Genomic DNA, 23,547 nt, shown 5'->3' with positions numbered 1-23,547 from the left:
GAAACTCTCCTGCAGTCCGGGGAGCCCAAAGTCTTGCACCCCCTGCCTCCGCTCTGGGTCGCCCGCCCACCCGCTGCAGCCGTGGGGTGCCCGGGGCTGGAGTGGAAGCCGGGCCGAGAGAGGAAGAGGAGCTCACGGGACGTGCCTGCTCCCCGGCGGGCTCCGCGGCAGCTCCCTGGGGAACAGCAGGCGCGCGTCCCCGGGCGCCCCGTCCCTCCGGAATCCGGCGAGGATTCAGCAGGACCCTTTGGCCACCACGTCCGCCCCGGGCGCGGGTCAAAGAGCACCCCTCGCCCTTGGTAACGGAGACAAAAACGCGCGGGCCGTCTAGACGGGTCAAGGTGCAGCGGGCTGCGTCCCGCGCCTCCCTCCGGAAGGGGGCGTGGAGCCGCCAAGGGCGCCCGAGCGCGCCGCGGCCTCCGCGGGCTCCCGCCACCCTCCGCTGATCAAAGCACGAGGCTCGCATGACAGCCCCGGTGAAAGGGCCCGCATGACAAATGAACTCGGTCTCTGCAGTGTCGCCATCTCCAGCCTCCATTGTCCCCTTTCAGACGCAGTATGAACCTTCCGGTGCCAGCGGCCGCGCTGCACTCACAGGCGCGCTCGGGCGCACAAAGGGTCCCCGCGCCCCGCCGCCATCTGGCCGCGACTCTGGCCGGCCCGCGCGCGGAGGTGACAGGCGGCGGGGACGCGTCTGTGTGCTCCGAGTCCAGGCTCCACGTTGCACACCCCAACACCAGCGCCGGCGCCCCCCGTTTCCGTAAGGAAGCAACTCTGTGGGGACGTTTAAAAGAGACACGGGAGGAGGAAAGAGTCAGAGAAATTAGGCCACTGGCTGAGCTTCACCTGCACCTGCCACGTGCACAGGTAACAGCATCCTTCCTTCCGCTCCGAGCTGGAGCCGGTTGGAGTCTGAGCTGCTCTCAAGGACCTCGCGTTCACATGTGCAGTGCAATAGCTGGCCTGGAACGTCCCGGGACCTTGTCACTAAATTAGCGTCTTAAAAAACTCATTCATGAATATTTAAATGTTTGAAAATGTCTCCAGTCAAAGACAGCAACGTCAAGTGGCCCAAAGTGCACATTTCAAATACAAGTTGCATTTTATTTGTGACTTATTGTGATTTTCAAGCACCGTAAGTTGTAAAGATTTTGAAAACCAAGACATAGGTTAATAAGCAAAACTGAAAATCTGTTTTCTTAACTGACAGGAACAAAGGATTATGCTTGTACTGATCACTGAAAAAAGTTATAAAACTGAGGTAAATTCTTGAATTATGATTAATCAAGGCACATCATTAACAGAATGATTATGGGTTTTTATGGGTTTTTTTTCTTCTGCGATGCATGTGTCTCAAGTATATTTCTTCATCTGGTACATTCAAAATACAGACAGTTTCTGAATGTCAACAAAGCAACATTTTACTTGCAAGTGAAGAGTACGATCTTTCATTTAAAAAATCTAATTTTAATCAAGAAATTCATTCTGTCTCTCCCTCCTCTTCCCCCTCCCTTCCCCATGGCAAAGCAAACAGGCTTGGTACTTGGGGGTGGGGACAGAGCGATATGGCAGGAGGGCAAGAGGCTGATGGCTGGAACAGTGCTTTTAGAAACTCAGCTCTGGGGACAGAGCAGCAAGCACCATCCTAATGCACCAGGAAGTTCATGTTGAGTAGAGGCCACTCTAGGAACTATTTCTTTAAGGTGTCTTAACATTCTGAACTGTGTGCAAAAATTGCTGAGCATACAAGTTTTGAGCAAAATCATGACAGTCACGTGTGAAAGGCCTTCCACAACTTATTTTTGAGAACCTTTTATTTATTTCCTGGGTTGCACTTTTTGAAAACAGTCCCCCACATTAAAACTTTTCACCTAACAGTGGATTGTTTCCCTACTTTGAAGGTGTAATTTTGTATGTTTGAATAAAGTACTGTGGTGGCTATTTTAACACAAATATATCACAACAAGAGATCAATGTGTGAATTTCTATAATTTTATAAGTCTCTGAAGGCTTGCTAGCTTTTTGATGTAATTAGCTGGACTTTTGGAGTAAACATTTTTTAAAAGTAGAAAATGTTTGCCAGCAAATGGCTCAGAAGGCACCACATTACAATGTTCTCTAAAAACAGGAAAGGGAAAACACCCAACATGAGACTAGTAAAATTCGTTTTACAGGAGATTTACAAAATCTTAAAATCCCAAAGCATCGGATTTCTAGAGACAATATTTGAGAAAAAGACGCTTATGCTTTGCAGCTCTTTATACTTTTATTAAAATGTACACAATTAGAGTTTAAAATGATTCTACTCAGCTGAAAGATCTTCAGTAAATTTAAAGACTGTTCATAGAATAATTGAGCCTTTTCCCCCCAATGTGTTTCGATTATGAGTGCAGTAAGTATTGGGACAAGCAGAGTAAAACTGAGTCTTTCTTTCCGGACTGCGAAGGTTTTGAATAGTGCTCGTCAATAAAGCAACTCCTATTGTAATCTGAGGGAGCTTTGCCTCCACCCTCGGAGGACTGTCTCAGAGATACTGACCTCATTAAAATATGAATGAAAAGAGCCACCATCCTTGTATCAGGAGAAAACCCATTCACCAGCACAGTTTTCTTATCTGCCATTGCTGTTACACATAGCTCATTTGGTACAAGTTATAAATGTAAAAATGATTCCCGATCATTTCATTGCTGTCTTGGAGGACCCCAATCAAAGTAAAAGCTAACTTTTCCCAATTTTGAAACCCACCTACAACTCTAAATCATGTTTCGTATAAGCTGTGTCTATTTTTTTCCCCGTTTAGGCTTTTTCTGACCATGTGCTTGTTATGTGAGCGATGGAATGGGGTGGGTGGGATGCCCCATCCCAATTTTAAAATGGAAAAAAGTAGTTGAAAGTTCTGGCTTTCTCTAGAAAACCGGAGCTCGGGAGTTTGTTACAGACCACTGTGACAACGCTTTAATAACAGTCAATTACAAGATGCGCCCCATGTTTGTTCATTACTGTGTCTCTGTTAATCTTGTAGTAAATTTCTTGCTTGATAGCTATCACAATCAGGCAGGAATACAATTATGTCACAGTGCACAACTGGAAATGGAAACTGTCCTCGTGGTGGATCTATCCCTGCCATTACAGTTTGACAATCTCCAGTAAATTTAACTCAACTTCGTCGTTATTTTGGAGTGTTCTTCAGATCTGAAACGAGTACTTAACCTGTTTAGTGACTGATTGTTAATTTCACAAGGTTACAAAGATTTTCTTTCTAGAGGTTTAGTTGATGTAGAAATTTTAATTGCATTATAGCAAATATTGCACCTAGTTTAATCACTAACTTTTCATCCATAAAAATTGAAATCACTGCTGATATTAGTTAAAAGTCAATATTTAGAAGTGAAAATTCAAAGCTCCTTTGCTCTAGGCTACAATAGAAGGATGAATTCAGAAATTCTTGTAAGCTGATGAGATACGTAATTAGCTTTTATGTTAATTGACTGCTATGAGTTTGTTGTATAATACTTCTTCATATAATATGCAAATAGCATAGACTGTTTAGTTTTATTAGACAATATAATTAGAAATCTAGAGGAGCTCATTTCAGTGAAGCATAATAAAGGCTGATAAATTTCCAGTGCTCAGTGTATCAGGAAAACTGAACTGCATCTGGACTTAACCAATAAGAGAGATTTGAGGTAGGCTTTATGAAGACGGCCAAAATCAGCAACAAATAGCAGAATTAGTGCTTCCAGCCTCCCAAAAATTCCATATTTAAAGGGTGAATTTGTGCTACCCATAAAAGCTTGGAGGGAAAAATACACAGATTTCAGTACAATTTACCACAGATAATGCAGTGCATTTATAAAAATAACATCTAAATTTTGCCTCCTATGATTTGAAAAATGGAAATAAGTCATTCTTACTATTTATGGACATATATCAATAACATGTACACTCAGATTGTTTTTTTTTAAAAAAGTAATAAAATAAGAACAATGTCATTTCGAGGGGAAATTTTCCCAGAATTCAATTACATTTTTTTAAATTCTGGAATCTGTTTTCAACTTAACAGTGACAAAACAGAAAAAAAAAAATGCATAATGGATCGGCATTAATTATCTCCAAACGGGGGTCGTCTAACTCAATTTGACTTTTTCCTGAAGTTAAAAAAAAATTCACACTTTCCTTTCATTATTAAATACAAAATTGGCACTGCCATTTGGTTTCATGTTTTAAAAAGTATTCTGCTAGTCTTTAAAAAAACAACTTTAATTTTCAAACATTTCAGGTAAAATGAAAAGAAATATAGCTATCCAAATGAAAAACGTTGTAGTTTTTTAAGCTCTGTTAAAAACCATCCAAGCAAGGATTTGGGGCCCGATGCATTCTGCACTCTGGGCTTTGCCCTCCAGCTGGCACGGCTCAGATGGATTTCACTAGTTTTGGAAAAAAAACCTAGTGGAAACAAATGACAGTGCCTGGAAGGAGAGAGGCAGCAATACTGCAACGTTAGCAGAGTCTGATGTGAGCTTGTTCATGGGCTCAACAGATGTTTATTGAACTCCATCTATGTCAGAAAAACACACTTGTCTGATTCAGACTTTTAAAAAGAGAACTATTATGTGATTCTGAAAAAAAATAAAAATTAAATTATTGAAAAGAACATTGGCCCAGAGGTGGTCCAATAAACATTAATTGATGGTAACATGACCCTGCATCTATCAATTAAACTAAGGATTAAATACAGTATCTGTTTCCTTATTTTACAATTTTCTGCCCAACAAAGATCTATGTCTTTCACCATCTTGCTACTGAAAACACAGCAGTGGATGAGTGGTAATCTATTTAGAATCACCTCTGCAAAACTTTCCCAAAATAGAAAGATGAAAAGTCACATTGTTGGAATCTGTTATGGCATTTACCAACTTTGTCTTCTGAATTCTCAAGGGCAAATGTCAAGATTTCTTTATTAAATGTTAGAAGTCTAAGAAGAAAAGGGGAGAAATGAATTAGATGATGAGTTAAGAAACTCTGGGTGCTTCATCACTACAGATGTGAAAACACAATCACACATGCGTGCACACACATGCACACATCCTCTCACACCACACCATGCAGACATGCATACACACATGCACATTCACACACACGCACATGCACATTTGTGCACAATACACACCATATGATACACATGCTCAGATACGTGCACATTCACACACATGCACACATGCTCACACACCATACCATGTGCACGCTCATACAAACACATGCATGCACATGCATGCACAATATGCAGCATACAGTGCACACACTCATACACACACACGCACATGCTTACATACATGCATGATACACACCATATGGTGTACACACTCAGACACACACATTCACAGACATGCACATGCGTGCACACATTGCACACATACACACACCACGCGTGTGCTCATACACACATGCAAAGTCACACATGTGCACAATTAACTCATATGCCCACAGGAAATGATGCATACACTTATAACACATGCACACTCTTACATAATGCACACATATACACATACAGGGATTATGCAGAAGGGGCCAGCTGTCCTCGTAGCTGACAGGCTAACCAGAAAATGTCTCATGGCTTTTGGGAGAGGCTGGGGCAGTGGCAGGCAGAGGCAGTGGGGCTTTCCTGACACTGCCCAGCCTGACCCTCCATCCATTCACAAGGAGGATGCCAGACCGGGAAGCAGCCTTCACACCTCAGGAGAGGTGCCACGCCCTGCTCCAGCTCACTAAGCCTCCACACCCTCATCCTGGCCTCAGCCCCAAGTTCCCAGGACCCTCTTACACCCTAGGAACAGACCTGAGTGATAGGAATGACAGGCTGTCTACCTCCCAGACCCCCAGCCTAGTCTGAAATCATAGCTGGAGAGCCACTGCAGGGCTCTGGATGCCACCTGTGTGGCACACACACATTCACACACATGCACATGCGTGCACATATTGCACACATACACACCCAAGGGACAGGGAACAGCAGGGCTTCTGTGCGTTCCAGATGCCCAACATGAGCCCCTCCTTCCATGACTTCTCAAGGGTATGGTCTTTCTGGTCAGGTTCATATTGATAATGAGAATGCTGGGAAGCAAGAGAGACAGTCCTGAGCTAGGACAAAGTGAGGCCTCTGCACGCAAGGAGAGCAGAGCCTTTTCCCAAGGGACATTCCTCCTTTCCTGGTTCCCATTGGCTATATGGACAGCTCTCTCCTTTAAAAAAATTTTAAAAACAAAAAACCCGTTTTAATGGAAAAAGTAACACATTCATTTGAATGCTTTTTTAAAAAATCCAAAAAGAAGAAAAGGGTGAAGTAAAACATAGGGTTCATACCTCCCCCAGACTCTTCCAGCCCCAAACTCCTCCCTCCACAAAAAGAGGTGTGTGCCTCTGTGTGTGTGCTCATGCGCATGTCACGTGTGTGCATTGCGTGTGTGCACGTGCATGTTTGCATGCGTGCACGCGCATGTGTGTGTATGTGTGTGCGTGCCCCTTCTCTTCACACTGTTCAGTGGTTGCTTTGTCTTTCTCACTTGTAGATCTTGGGGCTAGGGGGGCTCATTCTATGTCCAGGATGCTGAGGGGACACATTCCAACAGAGTGGATCCCTCCTCCAGTGGCTGTTATGCTGCCTGGCCACCTCTCTGCACATTTCCACCCCCCACAGCACACAGACATTAAAAGCTGGACAGAACCTTGGAGAACCCTTAGTAAACCCTTCACTTTTCAGATGAGGAGACTGAGGCAGAGAGAGGAGAAAGGACTTGCTCCAGGTACCACAGGCAGTGCCATGGAAACCCAGCCCAGCCCAGCCTGGGGCTCACCTGACGCTTCTGAAGGTGCCATAGCCTGGCTGGAGCAATGGTACCCTGGCCAAGGCCCCTATGTGGGGAAGCTCTTGACGGCCAGACAAACGTCCCCACCTTGGATCACAGTGTCTCAAACCTGGGGCACCGTCTCCAGGAAATTCCTGCTGCTGGGATGATGATCGGGCCATCCCTTCAACCCACCCCAGTGCCTTCTGTTCTCTCCTGTAACCTCACAGTCCTTGTGGAAACCCTTGGGTGACCTGTCACAGGCATCATCTCTGTGGCGACCTGGAAGATGCACCGTAACTGCTGTGTGATTGGGATGCTGGCTTCCTTGGGGCCAGAGGTCTCTGTGGCACAGAGGTGGCTGGTCCCCCTCGCCTTTAGTTCTGAGACTTGGACTGCTGGTCCTTGAGGCATTTTGTTACCTAATCCACCTCAGTAGCCACCACAGCATGCCATACCCCCACCAAATGACCAGGTAGGTCACTGTGACAGGCCAAACAGGGTCTCCAAACTTCCTGTGTTGAGGTTCTGACTCCCGGTACACCAGAATATGACTGCATCAGGAGACAGGGTCTTTAAAGAGGTGATTACCCTTAAATGAGGTCATTGGGATGGTCTGTTTCCCCATGTGACTGCTGTCCTGACAAAAGGAGGAGATCAGAACACAGACATGCACAGAGGAATGACTACGTGAGCACACAGGGAGAAGACGCATCTACAAGCCAAGGAGAGAGGCCTTGGGAGGAACCAGCCCTGCCAAACCTTGATCCTGGACCTCTAGCCTCCAGAGCTGTGAGAAACTAAACCTCTGTGGTTTATGGCACCCGTCTGTGGGACTTTGTTACAGCAGCCCCAGCTGATTCACAGTCACAGACCATGAACATGAAGTCCTCCAGCCTCAACCCTTGCTAGCTGCAACCCAAGCCCGTTAAACCGAATGCTCAAAAAGAACAGATGCCTGTGGACTGCTAGAGAGCCCAAACCACGAGGAGATGGCTGGTGAGGCCGACCCCCAATGCCGAACACCACAAGCTGGCAGGTCTGCTTCTGCACATTTGCATAGCAATTGATCATCCATGTTTCCCATGGCAACGTGGTGGAGGAGGGGGCAGTGGGCCTGGGGTCTGCCCAAACACCCAAAGTCCAGTCTGGCTTTGCTTATCAACCGACCATGGACAGGGACAGTCACTGACCTTCGGTAAAACTGGGCGATAATGACCGCTCTTCTCATGTATCTGATCAAGTCAAGTTACTGGCAGGAAAATCCTTCAAAGCTCCTGATGTGGCACATAAAGTTGCAATGTTATTATTTTCCCTCTCACGGGCCATGATTGTTTTAGATTTTAAACACCTTTAAAATGACACAAATTTAAGTAGCCCAGAGTGATTTTTGTACTACCCCTAATGACAAGTGAGAGAGACAGAAGAGACACTGTTCTTCATATGCCCCAGAAGCAAGGCAAACTGGGCACCTCCATGTTGTCAGCATGCTTTGCAAAGTTTGCCCGTGAAGCCCTTCCTGTCCACCCCCTGCTTGCCTTCCCATCTTCTTAGATTCCTAGACCTGCCAGTGGGGCGTCCAGATCCTCAGTACTCAAAGTGCAGTCCATGGACCAGCAGCCCTGGACTCCCCTGGGAGTTTGTTAGTGTTACAGAATCCCAGCCCCACCCACACCTGCCAACACCAGGTGATCTCTGTGCATAGTCGAGTGTGAGCAGTGCTGGTTTAGAATGAAATGACGATAACCTGACTTTTTTATTTTCTGCTTTTGTGCTTTATCTAGAAAAAGCACACTGACAGAGACTGGAGGAAAGGCCACTTAGTACAAAGAGATACTGATTCAAAGGCTTGTCCTTAAAAACACTACTTTGGGATGAGCTCAGAAAGGTGCCTTGGTTCTCAGGCCGAATAGTACAAAGACAGCACCTTTGGGAGAGCCAGGCATTTGCAATATCTCGATGAGTGCTGAACTTGGCGAGACCCCATATCACTAATTAGAAAACACAGTTAAGAGCAGAGATCTTTCACTGAGGCTCAAAATAAACCAAGAGAAGCAGAGAGGCATGATAAATGGGTATCTCAGCACCTGGCACCTGTCTTATGGCACCTGTCTTAGAGTAAGGTCTTTTATTACATTACTAGGGCTGTACATGTTCTCAAAATGGCTTAGGTCATTCTCCATGTCGTTATTCTCTCATGCGCATTTCTGGCCTCCAGAACGCACAGCCTGCGAGGAGTTGTGTCCGAGGTTTCACACAGCCAGGTCTGCGTCACCAGGAGTTGTTTAGGCTGAGGGGCCCCCCACGAACTGCACGCTGCTGCACCAGGCCCGGAATGTCCGTGGCACCCCCAGGAGGAAATGCTAGGAAGAGAAAAGGGTCGTGTTTTCTCTGATCCAGCAAATTCAGGTCATTCCAGAACCAAATCCAAGCAGCTGAGAAATGGTTTTAACACTTAACACATCAGATATTGCATCTCCTTTCAGCTCAGTTTTTTCGTTTCAGAAATACCCAATTTTGAGCAAGTTATGACCAGACATGCGATGGCTTCAGGTAGAAAAGGGACAGATCATCAATAAACTGTTGAAGTGTTTGAAGAGCCACCACACTTCAGCGGCTGGAAAGAAAGGGTCATCTGCATCGTCTCTGCTCTTCTACGGATTCCTGGATTCCAGTTCTGTACCATCCCTGCTGGCCTCAAAAGAAAGGGTGTAAGATATAGAGAACTGATTGAGACCAAACCCAGCCTATATCTGTCGCAAAGAAAAAGAGACTATTAACAACTCAATTTTGTTCTTGTTAAATAAAATATTTGTGTTGTGTTTTGTTTACTTCATTTAGGGCCACTAGTAACCGTGAGTCTCCATAAATCAATATGTTCACAAGCTGAGCATTCAATAAGTGCTATTTTTACTCAAGCAATGGAATCTGAAAGTGAAGTGAGAAAAATCTACTCACAATCTTAGCATCCTGACAAAGCAAACTGTGTCCCTTTTCAGTCTTTGTCTGCTTGTAACTCCAATTTTATACCCTCCACTCTGCATATTAGCACTAAATTACAGGCATTTCCCTGGTGTTACATTGTCTCCACGTCCTTATTTCATGGTGGAACAGTGCTTCATGAGAATTCATAGCTCATCTCATGGTTCCCTGACTTTGGGATGCTTAGGGTATTGACAACATTTTTTAGTGATCAATAACTCTGCTCTGAGTATTTTTGCATATGTGTCATTTTTTTCCCTGTTGTATTACATTTTCAGGACCATAAATGTGGGGTCACGAGGTCATTCTTGATGAACATTTCCGTTCGTTTCATCTTGTAGGCTCACATTTCTGGTTGAGGCATGAAACCATACTCAGCTAACAGAGGGACATGTATAAAGCGAACTATAAACCGAATCACAACATCGGCTTCTGTAATGGTCTCTCCCACTCTAAAGAGACACAACTGCAACAGCGGCAGCTCATTCATGGGGATTCCTCAGAAAACTTCAGCCGCTGTTCCTCCTACGCCGGGTGCACAGCGTGGGCTCCACCGTGGCTGGAACCACAGGGAGGAACCACACGCTCCTAGGACAGTGCCCAGCACCTGTCGGTGGCAGCCTGTCATCCCTCTTCAGTCCTTCACATCATTGTCACCACGTTGGCCCCTGCTAACTTTTTAAAAAGCAAATAGATGTGAGATAATTTTGCTCCATTTGAACAATTGTTTTCACTATTTAAAAATTAATAATCCCAAGAAATAACATTAAATCTCTTCTTTCTTGATACTCTGTGCATTTGGATAAATATTATGATTTATTATTATTAAATATTATTAATATTTATATTAATATTAATAAATAAAATTTATATTAAAATATTATATACTAAATATTATTATTTATTTCTATTGGTAAACACTCAAGATCCTGGAAGAGGGTTATGTTTCTAAATTGGGGATAAGAAATACTCCCCCTATAAAGTTCCTGGAGAGAAGAAAAAATATATATATATATATTTTTTTTTAGAAACATGATTTTTAGCTTTTTGATTGAAACAATTAATTATGCATATTTGTGGGGTATGGAGTTGACGTCAATAATTGCGTAGAATATGTGATGAGCAAATCAGGATCGTCAGCGCGTTTGTCATTACAGTATGTAATCATTCTTTGTGTGCATTAACCAATGTCTTGCTGACCCCCTCCCCCTCCCCTTTTCCCACCTCTAGTAACTACACTTCTGTTCTCTTGGAGAGAAGAAATCTTAGTCCCGCGTTCTTCCAGTTCCAGAAATCCTTGGCTGTGGGTGGAATGAGCCTTGCAGGGAAGTTGCCCACCAGGCTGTGGGATTGCCGAGGCCAAGTGCATCCGATGAACTCCACGCAGGGCTCTGAGCTAGGGGCTGCCAGGAACAAAAGCGAGTGGTGTTTTCTGATGGGCATGGCGAGGTTTCTTCACATGCAGGGGACCAGAGATGACAGACAAAAACACAGCCCGAGTAAAGAGAGTCTGGTGGGAGTCACGAATCCAAACAAAGAAGCCCCATCACTCCATCACTGTTTCCTGAGCACCTACTGCACACTGGGGAGAGTGCTAGGCCTGAGGACACAGCAGGGAACAAGCGGAGGGGGGTCCTGCCCTCCCAGATCTTGTGGGCCGGGACTGAACTCACATAGGGAGCAGGTGGCCGTGGGGCGCAGCCTCCCTCTGTGCAGGAGTTCCAGGTCACCACCCGATTATATACAGCATGTGAGCTAAGGTTGGCTTTTACTTTTATAAAGGATGGAGAAAAGGTCAAAAGGAGAACATTTCAGGACACATGAAAATGATATGAAATTCAAATTTCAGCATCCATAAATAAACGTCCAAGGGACACAGCCACGCCCATTCACTCGCATCTCGTCCACGGCTGAGTGGAGTGGTGGGGACAAGGTCCCCGGAGACTATGGACCGTCTTCACAGAAGAGCCGGCCCCGTGGTGACCTCACCAGGCCCCGCAGGTGTGCCCGCCTGCTCATGCCCCCCAGCGCCACCTCTCTTCTCCCCACTGTGTGCCACCGACAGTGCTTTTCTGCTACACAACACAACTGTCGTTCCTCTAAACGTGTGCAGCACACACATGCATGTGTGCACACACACACGCACACCCGCACACATGCAAACAGAGCCGCGTGGCTCCAAACGGAAGATGCCGCACTCTCCACCTCCCAGCGTTACCTGAAGACTCCTGGGCCAGGCCCCAGCGATGGCGCTGTGAAACCCAGTCCTCCCACAGCCTGGTGAGGTGAGCACTACCACCTTATGGCCTAGCCAGAAAACCGGGCCTGGAGGGACAGCCGCGGAGGGCAGGTGGGGAGGTGACTGACACTCCAGGGCGGACACCCAGCAAACACCTGTGATTTGATTTCCTCTTGGCCGTGCTCCCCGTCTCCGCCTGGGGTCCCTGCCGTGTTGAAATCCCCTCTGCTCTGCCTCTTGGCCATGCTGGGTGCATGGTGACAATGCCAGATGCCCTGCCAGGGGCCTCCATCCCTGCCCTGGTCCATCCTGCAGAGTTGGCAGCTCTGTCCCCCTTCAAAGAGGAGGAAACGCAGCCTCGAAGAGATAAGGTCTCTTGCCCAAGGTCACAAAACTCGTTTACATACTGAAGCCAGAAGATGGACCAGGGCTATGTGGTGTCAAAGCCCTTCTCTGAGTGTCAGGGGCCAGAGGGGGTGGACGCCTTCCTGTCCCCGTGGAGGTGCCGGCACCTCTGCAGTCCTCCAGAGGGCTATGCGCACATGTCTACACCTCCGTGCACATGCTCCTGGGCTGCTCCTTATGGTGCACCAGTCACGCCTAGCCCCAGGCAGGTGTCTCCAAAGGCACGGTTCTAGAACAAGCAGCGTCACAAAATGCAGTCTCACTTCTGGGTCATCTTTCTCCAAGATGATCAGTGCATCACTGTCCCGCAGAACGTTCTATGGAAAGAACCATCTGAGAGGGCCAGGCTCGGAGCTGCAGCCCGCTGAATCCTGCCTCTGATGCTGTGCGGTGCCCACGCGTCTTTCAGCTCCTTTGTCCTGGGGGAAACAGTGGCAATCCTCTAAACGCACCCCATTATCCTCCACTCGCTACCCGATTTGTGGATTCAAACAATTCTTATTCAGTGGAATAAGGAGCAATTAACAGGACTAGGGATTTAGGAGGATAAGTCATGCCAGGCAGTCGTGACAGCTTGTTTTGAGTGTGACAGAATTACAAAATCTGAGGTTAGATGCATTATGTATTTAGACTTTTGTGCAGCATCTAATACCAGGCTTGTGAAATTATTCTTGCCAAATGGTCTGAACCAGCCTGGATGAAAACAGTCTCATGCACCAGAAAGTGACTCAAAGACCAGAAACAAAGGACAAGTGACATTGAGGCATGCACCCAGATGGGGGTTGGGAACGGCGGAGGAAAGGAGTGGTGTTTCATGAGGGGCCATAAAGGTCAAGGTTAGGGTTTGTTTCCTGTAACATTTCCATTATTGATCTGGAGGGAGAGGGCATGTGCCGGCCACTGGGGCCATGTGGGAGGGTGGGAAGTACCAGCCTCCACGAGGTGGCCCTCACCCTGCAGCTGCTTCACAGTATCCAAACATGAAGAGGGGACAGAGGAACTGGAACAGCGTGGGGGCTGGGTTCATACCCATCCCAATACGCCATGGCCCAAGAACACCCCACAGCAAGGCACGGTCGGGAAGACGAGCCCATCAGCTTCGTGTAATCAGAGAGTACAGAGAGCCCTGGGGTCGGCCAGCTGTAAAGCCCATAGTGGGCTGAAGTGTCTCGCAAAGAGATATGCTCAAGTCCTAAGCTCCCGTACCTGTGAATGGGACCTTATTTGGAAAAAGAGTCATTGCAGATGTAATTGGTTAAGATGAGGTCATACTGGATTAGGATGGGTTCTAGTCCAATATAACTGGTGTTCTTATAAGAGGAGAGAGAGACAAAGACACACAGCGGGAAGTTGGCTGGGGTGACTACAGAGGCAGAGATTGGGGTGACACATCTTCAATGCAAGAAGCACCATGGATCACCAGCCACCAGTATAAACTAGAAAAAGTCATGGAGTGATCTTTCCTCTGAGCCCCCCAAGAAAGAACCAATCCTGCCAACACCCTGGTTTTGGACTTCTGGCCTCCTGAACTGCGAGAGAATACGTTTCTGTTTAGGGCATCCAGTTTGTAGTACTTTGTTACAGAAGCCCTAGGAAACTCATCCAAGCCTGGTTTTAGACATGAAGAGCCAGCAGATGGAGTTCCATGGCCCCATCTTACCCTCAGGGCTAGAGGTGGAGCTGTAAACTGAGGCACTCTGAAAGCCGCAGGTGCAGGGGAGCAGATTCATTTTCTCTCCAAGATACCAGTTACAGAAAAAAATGTTCCTGTCCTCTTCGGGGCCCATGGGACGATTTTGGTCAGTTAGGTAGCATCTAGCCCAGCCACTAGCACACATTGACATTGGTGGTCAATCCCATCTTTTGTCTGTACTTACGAAACAAAACACACACACTGCCAGCGTTTGGTTAATTAACCCTAACTGTGCTAAGCTACTATAATTTTTAATTCTCTCCCGTCACTTCATACCCTCTGATAACTATTATTTTTCTCTGTTCAGGAGCGTTGAATCATCTGGTTTTTTTCTTCTGTGAGGATAGTATAGCATTTAATTTTTCTATATGTCCAAATGCTAGAAGCAATGCTTTTCCTCTTAACCAGAATATCTGGTTAATCAGAACATTGCACTTCTGCCCATGTTATACACGAGTACACTGTTACCTGTCTCCAACTTTGTTCCAGCCAATACCTGTAAAACCAGAGCTTGTGCGGGAGCCGAGAGAAAAAGGGAGCGGCGAGCCTGGGCACCATCTCAGGCCCACCCCTGGACCAGCAGGGCTCAGCGTACATAGAGCTACTCTCTGGACAACGTGGCTTTTAGACCGTAAAGCCACACTTTTTGTGTCTTGTCTATGAAACACCAGATCTGGTCTCATAGACTCCTCATGTCATGCTGGATTTGTTCAGTTAACAATGATGTCATAGACACACCACTGTCAAATTGAATGCCCAGGGGTTTAACAGGTGATTCTCTCCTTTTTTCTCTTTGATATTCTATCACTTTCCTAGGGTCGTCACAAAACAGCAGAAACAGTCCCAAAACACTCCACAGAAGCAAGACAGAAGAAATGAAACAGCTTTCGCCATTCATTCATTCATTCATCCTTTCATTTTACAGAAACTGAGAACATACCATGAGCCACATATTCTGCTACGTGATATAGGGAGAGGGAGGACAAGATAAAAAATGTAATTAATGACAGAGACGTATTGTAGTATACAAATAGCCAGAATAAAATGTACAGTTTAATAAACGTTCTAAAAAAGCTATAAAAAGATGCGATGTTCGGAAAGTGTGAGGGAAGATCTGATAGCCCAGTTTCCCACAAATTCATCTTTTTAAAAAGCTAACAAAGTGTTATTCCAATTCAATGGGGAGTGGGGTTCATTTAATAAATGGTGCTAGCACACGTGCCTGGATATTCACGTGGAAGGAAAGAAAACTGGACTCGATCCTCACACCTTATCCAATGTTATATTCTACGTATATGGAATATATACACATAAAATAAAAGCACAAACTATTGGAAGAAAATTCAGGAAACCATTTTTATAGCAAAGGGTCGGGGGCCTTTTCAAACAAGACAGGCACCAAAGCCATCGTGGAAGGAGAGCTGTCTGTGTGGTAGGCAGGGCACACCACAGATGAACACAGCCCAGGATGACATGCGACAGGCAGGCTGGACAGATTCACAACCCAATAGAAAAATGAGCAAAGGCTACAAACCAGCAACCTGCAACAGGAAAACTGAAGGAACACCACACTCGGGAGAAAATGCTTAACTTCACCAGCAGTCAGTGAAAGGGAAATTAAGATAGTAGTGACATACCATTTTTTGCTTCTTAGATTACCAAAAATTAGAAGAGTGATATTATTCAGAGCTGATAAAGATGCAAAAAAGCAGGCTGTCTCTTTCACTGCTGCCAGATTGTATAATACGGCAACCTTGGGGAAGTCATCCAGCTACACGGATTCGGGTTAAATGGACATGCGCTGTGACCCCTGCTCTTCGAAGAGTCTGTCCCATAGAAATCAACTTAACAACCCATAAGGACATATGATCATGGAGGTCAGTTGCTGTGCAGTAGCAAAACACTGGAAACACGAATGTCCACTGGCTCTAATTGACTGGGCTCCTCCACACGCGGTGCAGCTGTATTTTTGTAAGTGAGTTAGGTCTCCATCTGTTGTCCTGGAGGATGTCCACAACGTGTTCTTGTTAAGTGAGGTGTCTCAGTCTGCTAAGGCTGCCAGAGCAAAACGCCACAGACTGGGAGCTTAAACGGCGAAATTTACTTCTCACAGTTCTGGAGGCTGCAGGTCCAAGATCGAGGTGCTGGATGGTTGGGTTTCTGGTGCCTTTGTGGCTTGCAAACAGTGGCCTCCTGGAAGTATCCACACATGGCAGAGAAAGCGCTCTGGTGTCTCTTCTCTTATAACGACACCAGTCATATTGGATCAGTGATCACATTTAACTTCCACCCTATGACCTCATTTAACCTTTATCACCTCCCTACAGACCCTGCTGCAAGTACAGTCACATGGGGAGTAAATGCTTCGTCATATGATTTTGAGGGGATGCAATCCAGCCCATCGCAGGGGGAAAGCACTTAAACCTAACATTTAAACTTGTTGAGCATTTCCACATGCTTTAGAGGAATATACATACAGCATAATTTTACTATTATTTAAAAATGACAAAACCCATAAAAACACTAATACATGTATGAGGGTACTTAAAAAGTTCGTGGAAAGATTCGTATTACCCTTCAGTTCTATTTTTCCATGAACTTTTTGAGGTGCCCTCGTAAGTGCTTACACACATTTGAGTGAGCCTGCAGACATTCAGGAAGGTGTGGGAATAGGACAGCTGGCGGAAGGGTGGATTACATACCCTTTCTCTATATATCTCTAATTAAAATCATCATGGATTGCTTTTGTAATGTAAAGTGTTTAATGAAGAAACATTTGAAAACATGAATATCCCACTGTTCAGAAGTGACTATCCCACTAGCCCAATTTGCGTACAACCAGGAAACCTCTCAGAGCACGCCGCGGGTCCCTGGCCCACCGTGAGGCCCCTGTTTGGGGATCTGCGGGAGCCCAGGGAGGCCGGGTCTGTGTGTCTCATGGCCTTGACCACCTCCATCAAGAGCTCCGGCTCTTTCCCTGAAGCAGCTAAGCAGCTTGAGAGCTGTCTTGCTAAACAGATGATCTTATTAGTGGAATTCAGTAACCCTCTAAGATATTAGAGATGAGCCTTAATTCTACACTTTTCTATTGAAGGGAGAGCAGAACTCTCCAGAACGCCCAAACTTGGCTGGTTCCGATGTGGCAAGAGAGACTTCCTTCCCTCTGACATTTTCAGAAAGTTCATAAAAGAAGGGCATGAGAAGGGCCCAAAGAGCCTAATTGTTTCTCCACTTAAACAGTGGGCCGTAGAGTGAGACCCCTTTTAATATAAATATTTGACTTTCTCCATTGCAGTTGTGTCCGCACCAGCACTTCCTCTAGTCACTTTGGATCCATCTGTCTGGCCGTGTAGAGCTGCCGTGGTGCCAGGTCCCAGAGTGCAGACTCCTCTGTTCCTGGGCAGTTGGGTTCAGTGGCTCTGACCATCCGGCTGTCTCGGTCACACGTCACTCTTCCTTCCCGTCGCCCACTCAGCCACCCCATAGAAACCACGTGGGAACAGCTTCTCTGTTCCTACTGGAGAGCAGAGGCGTTCGAGTCCAGTAGGGGGCAGGAGGGGGCGGCACTCATGGGCAGGCAACTACTTCCACGCAGTGCCACATGGCTCCCGTGTGTCCTTGAAGATGTGCCATCTCGTTCTCTTTAGATTTCTCTTTTGTTAGAGATCTGGTTATAGACAGAAACAGCTGCACACTAGCCATGAGTGTCTGGGTTCTGGAACCGGGGAGTCCACAAGGAGGGGCTGGACCACTCAGCTTCGGGCCAGGGGAGCCAGAGGTTGGGAGGAGCCCACAGTGGCACCTCTGACTCCTTCACAAGCAACCAGGACACGACCCTTTCTATGAAATCTTTTAAGACAGGTAGGTAGGTAGTTTTTTTTTTTTTTTTACATTGCATGGACTGGATTTGGGCCTTGACCCTCCGATCTTCACCACTGCAGGACCCTTCGGCATCCACCCTCTCCCGTGCCTCGTGGATCAGATGCTTCTGGCCTGTACTTGTTTCCTGAGGTTGCCGTAACAAGGGACTGCAAACCAGGTGGCTTAAAATGACAGAAATGTACTCTCTCCCAGTTCTGGAGGCCAGAATCCCAAGACCAAGCTCAGCAGGGCCATGCTCTCTCTGAAGGTCTAGGGCAGGGCCCTTCCTCGCCTCTTCCAACTTCTGGTGTTGCCGGCGATCCTTGGCGTTCCCTGGCTTGTAGACGCATCCCTCCAGTCTCTGCCTCAGTCATCACCTGGTCTTCTCCCCCGTGGGTCAGAGACTTACCTTCTCATAAGGACACCAGTCATTGGGTTGGGGCCCACCCTACTCCAGCATGACCTCACCTTAACTGATAACATCTAGAAAGACCCGATTTCCAAATAAGGGCACACTCCAAGTTTCTGGGTGGATGCGAATTTGGGGGGACAATAGCAACCCAGTGCACGACCTCCTAGATTTGGGGCCTGGTCCTCCAGGCACCTTCTTTGCCTCCTGGTCATCTGCCAAGCTCTTGAAAATGGTCAGAGGCCCAAAACTGGGAGCCAAGGTTTTCAAACACTGGACAGAAACACAACTCCAGAAGGTTCATTTTTTATATACCTGCAGCCACGAGTTTCTCCAAACACTGGCATTCTGGATCTGAGTAAAGAAAATTCCTGATCTCCATAGAACAGGGTTTCTCAACGCTCAGCACTCTTGACATTGAGGACCCGGTCATTCCGTGTGGCGGGGCCTGTCCCGTGCCTCGTGGGGACTGAGCAGCTTCCCTGACCTCTACCCACAGATGCAGATAGCATCCTCCCTACTAGTTGTAAAAACCAAAAATGTCTCCAGCAATTTCCAAATGTTCCATGGGAAACAAAACTGCCCCCAGTTGAGAATTCCTGCTGTAGAGCCTGGTTCCAAAAATAGAAACTTCTGCTCAATAATCCTGACAGGACAAAAGGCTCTCTTGGCTCTTCCACCTGAAGGTCTCACTGCCTTGGTCTTCCACACAGTTTTGTGTAAGTCGAACCCCCTGTGCAGTATGGCTTGACACTGCTGGCTTGTAGACCCTGCCCAGAACCAAGCTGACCGAGCCTAGACCCGAACACCTGGTCCCCCCAGGGGAGCAAGCCTGGCACTCTGAGGTCTCTGCAGACAGCAGGTGCTACAAAACGTGTGGCCATGTACTCTGTCCTCTATCTGCTAATGGGCTTCTCATTCTAGGCAGAATTTTTTTACAAGGAGAACTTGGGTTTATACTTTGCCAAAATTCTTGACAGTTAATCTTCTTTACCTTCTATGCTAATTTTTTTTTACATTGAAATTGAAAGAATAGGGTTCATATTCGGCATGAGACTCTTGCTTGATACTAAGCTAACATGAAGGATTTCTCTCCCCACCAGTTTGCAAACTTAATATGTAGGTAATTAGACTAGTCATGGCATTTACATTTGGGGGGTTTGAATAACCAATTTAGAAGTTAAAAAAAGAAAAGTTTGGACGGTGTGTGAGATCCTCCGGTCCTAGGCCCAGGTTTGCTGAGCATGGTCTGTTACTGCTGAGCTCTCAAACCCTTAGCTGGCCGGCCCCAGTTAGTATCACGCTGCTCAAGTCACGGCTTTCTCTTCCTTTTTCTGGGCAGGTTAGGGTCTCTTAGGATACTGGGCCACCCTGGGAGCTAGGGATGTGCCTGCCGAAGGAGCCCCAGCAGGCATTCAGAGAGGCCGCGATTCTTTGCTTGTGTCCCCGTTTCCTGAGAGCTGCTCAGTTGACCCTTTGGGAGCTCTTGCCGCTTTCAGCTTCACACAATCAAACAGGGCAGACAGCAGACAGGAAATCCCAGCAAGAATGTCAGGCGAGTGGGGGATGGTCTGCAGGGACAGTGCAGGGACAGAGTCCAGGGAGATGTCTCAGAAGTGGGGAAAGTGTAGTTTTGTTTCACCTGTTTGCTAGACGCATAGGAGGGCACTTTAAAGAGTTCACAGAAAGACTCTCATCTTTCACTTCTATTTTTCCACGAAGTTTTTGAAGTGCCCTCACTTAAGCCTTGAGCTCCTGTCACTGTCAACCTAGAATGTCCGGAGGCGACAGAAAGAACCTCAGAGAGAGCAAGTCACCTCTTGGCTGTCCACTGTCCTCACCCCTCTGCACACCTTCTGCTAAAGTGTAAGAACCAAATCAACCTGCATTCCCGATCGACTGCTTGGCAGATACAATAGAACATGTGTAAACATCTGTTCAAATAATAAATGGGATTTCCCTCAGATCGATGTCTAGTAGGATACTCCACAAGTAGAAATGGAACTGAAATCTGGAGAGAAAAAAATGGGTTCTGAAAATTCAGCACAATTTTTGCATAACTGATTTATGGCAAAGAAAGTTCCACCTGCTCCACACACAAAGAAAGCTGTGTCTACACGTGGCCCGTGCGGACTTCATGTCTTTCTTGGGGACATTGTCTTCCTAAACTATTCTTTGGCAGTGGTTCTCCATCCCTTTAGGACTGGGACACCGGATTATCCATTGCTTTATTTTATGGTACCTAATGCCTCCTCCTAAAAATGTTGATGGAAAACTTTTTCAATCAAACCCAACTGAAAAGAATTTGAATTTACAAGTTCCACAATACCTCTAGGAAATCATTCCATATCATAAAATGGGGAAACTGTCATGCTGTGGGGGTCAGTCTGGCTACAGACACGTGCTTTACTTTCTCTTCGTGTTTAGCGTCCTTGGGAAACAGCACAAAGTTCATCTGAATCAGGTAGGCAAATGTGTTCCCTCAAATACCACCAGCCTTGCTCTGTAGTCAGGAAACAAAATATGCTAATTTCTCCATTTTTGCTCATTAACAACCCCAAATCCCAAATCGGTACCCATTCAAGGTTCTTACTTGCAGATAAAAGATCTGGACACATCTAGAGACTTTTGCTGCAGTTAGAGTAACTAAGGGTAAGGCACTCCACGGCAGCGGGCACATGTGTGATATACGCCACGTACAGGGACCTGCAGAACCAGGGATTTCCAAATGGCTTTGCCCTCCTGTGGTCATCTGCAAACCCCACAAAGCCCTGGACAGAAGTGGAGGGGCTTCTCTCCCCGGCCTCCCCGCCACTTCTGCACCAGGCAGGGAAGGCAGGAGGAAGGAAGGAGCGGGCGCCCCGTGACTCAGAGCCCCACGCTCTCAGCTGGGCACAAACGAGGCTGCTCTGACATTCAGTCCCGGACGCACCCACTGGTCAAAGAGGGAGGGCAACAAGAAAGTTTGCACCATTTCCACCATGATGATCAAAGTGAAGGTGCTGTTGGTTCCCTTTATTTTCAAGTACATGCCCCGGTGAGGGGAAGAGAGGACAGCAGCGTTGGACGGTCGACAGCTGGAGAGTCCCCGCAGACGAGAAGGCGCATCCGTGCTCCGGTGACGGCAGAGAGTCCCCCAGCGGGGTCGCCTGCTGCGCTCAGTCCTCCTGCTCAGGTCTGAAACCCCCAAGTGGACGAGTCTGAATTCCACTTGCCCACGATGTCAGGCATTATGAAAATCCGAGCACCTTTGACCAGAGAAGCAGTATCTGTGGGATTAAGGCCATTTTCTTATCTAGAGGAGAAAAATGTGCAGTCTGTAATGACCTGCTTCTGGTGGCAAAGTCCATCCTTCGTGCCTCCATCTAATGGGACAAACTTTTATCGGCTTTGCTCTCCCTGCATTGTTTCAACACCCACCAGGAGGATTAACAATAATCTCTTTCCCTTTTAATTTTGTGTCACCCCTCCCCCCCACATCCCTTGGGGACTAGCATGAATTTTTAATCCCTGTGGTTTGGGGAGGAGGAGGGGTTGTTAACCCTTGTTAAGGTGGTGGTGCCTTCCTTCAGAAGCCCTGGGGAAAAGGTCCCCCTGCTGGCCCTCCTGGGAAGAGCACCGGGTCCCCCCAGGCCGCCATCAGAGTGCCCACCCTGGGCATGCACTGCCCAGGTAGGCAGGCGAGTGCCACAGAACTGTTTAGGGGGAGAAATGTGCCTTCCCTTCCCCCAGCCCCCAAGACGCAGTCTCCTGATAGCCTAAGGTCCCCACATGGGTGCCTAACCAGACTGGTGCAGCTCACACCCTCCCCCATCAGATACAATGACCATGTCTCACCCCTCTTTGTTCAGAAACAGGTGAAGGCAAACTCCTGTATTTGTGTTGTGTGCACACACACGTACACACACATGCATGTCCAGGCACACATGCACACACGTAGATACTCATGCACACACACACAGACACACAGATATATATGCACATATACATGCACACACAGAGACACACATGGGCACATACCTGCACACACACATGCGCATGCAAGCACATATACACGCGCACGTGCACACATGTGTACACACATGCACACACGCATGCATACACAGACACATATGCACGTGCACACACATGTACACACATGAGCACACAGACACATACATGCATGCATACACACAGACATACACAGATACACGTGCACACACAGATGTGCACACACAGTCACACATGCAAAGGAGGCAAATGCTTGTTTCTGTTCCCCTAAGTTTGCCTTTGCACCTGGCCTATCGTCATGTGGGGCTGATGAGGAAGGGGGCTGGCTGCAGGGGCTTTCTTGGCTCCATTACAGTGTGGGGAGCACAGGTGCATGAACAGACAGCCCTGGGGGGCCTGGGCCACAATCAGAGGGTTCGCCCCCTCTGTGGCAGGAGCAAAGGGCAGGGGTATGGACTGGAAGGTGACAGGACTCCAGCCTCTGGGAGAGGGCGCAGGCACCCACAGCTAGTGTGTGGTGCATGGGCTTGCTGGGCACTGAGTGGGCAAGCATGGGTGGCTCCCCCCGCAATAGAGACAAGGCTGAGGGCAGGTCCTCAGCCGCACCCAGGAGTCTGGCATGTAAGGACCACAAGAGGCATGGACTTCATACCTGCACGGGGGATGTAACTGAGGAGCTTGGCGTCCCCTGGGCCCAGTGGGCATGGAGCCTCAGCCGGGGCAGACCTGCTGGAGTGAGTGAGAGCTGCCTGCACTTGTGCAGAGAAGAGTGTGCCACACCTAGAAAGGAGGCTGCCCCCCTCCAATGCAAGCAAGCAGAGCAAGGGCAGCCCGCACGCCCCAGTCCCTATTACCAGGTCCAATAGCTACAGGCCTGCTGCCAAGCCAGGTCAGCATGCAAGCACTTCTGGGACAGACCCACACTGCACGTGAGCCGCCACTGAGCTGGTGACACAACTTCCCTTCCCGCCAGCCCCTGCCTCCAGGGAGGCGAGTGCTGCTGGGCCCACGGCTCAGGTTCAGGAGAGACCCGTCTCCTCCCTGCTTCTCTCTGACTAAGTGTGAGCCTTTTGGGAGGGACACTTTGACCACCACAGAACACTATGATACAGAGGAACAATTATCC

The 23,547-nt window shown here is 47.5% G+C and overlaps 1 protein-coding gene across 1 annotated transcript in view; it reads right to left on the bottom strand.

Annotated features, from left to right (window-relative positions):
• CNPY1 (canopy FGF signaling regulator 1) overlaps nucleotides 1–23,547 on the bottom strand; it is a 38,985-nt gene that overhangs the window by 6,362 nt on the left and 9,076 nt on the right. The gene's annotated exons all lie outside the window — the stretch shown is intronic.

This window comes from Cynocephalus volans, chromosome 6 (genome assembly GCF_027409185.1).
Source record: "Cynocephalus volans isolate mCynVol1 chromosome 6, mCynVol1.pri, whole genome shotgun sequence".
Classification (NCBI taxonomy): Eukaryota; Metazoa; Chordata; class Mammalia; order Dermoptera; family Cynocephalidae; genus Cynocephalus; species Cynocephalus volans.
Note: the sequence above shows the minus strand (reverse complement) of the source record. Positions and strands in the feature narration are given on the sequence as shown.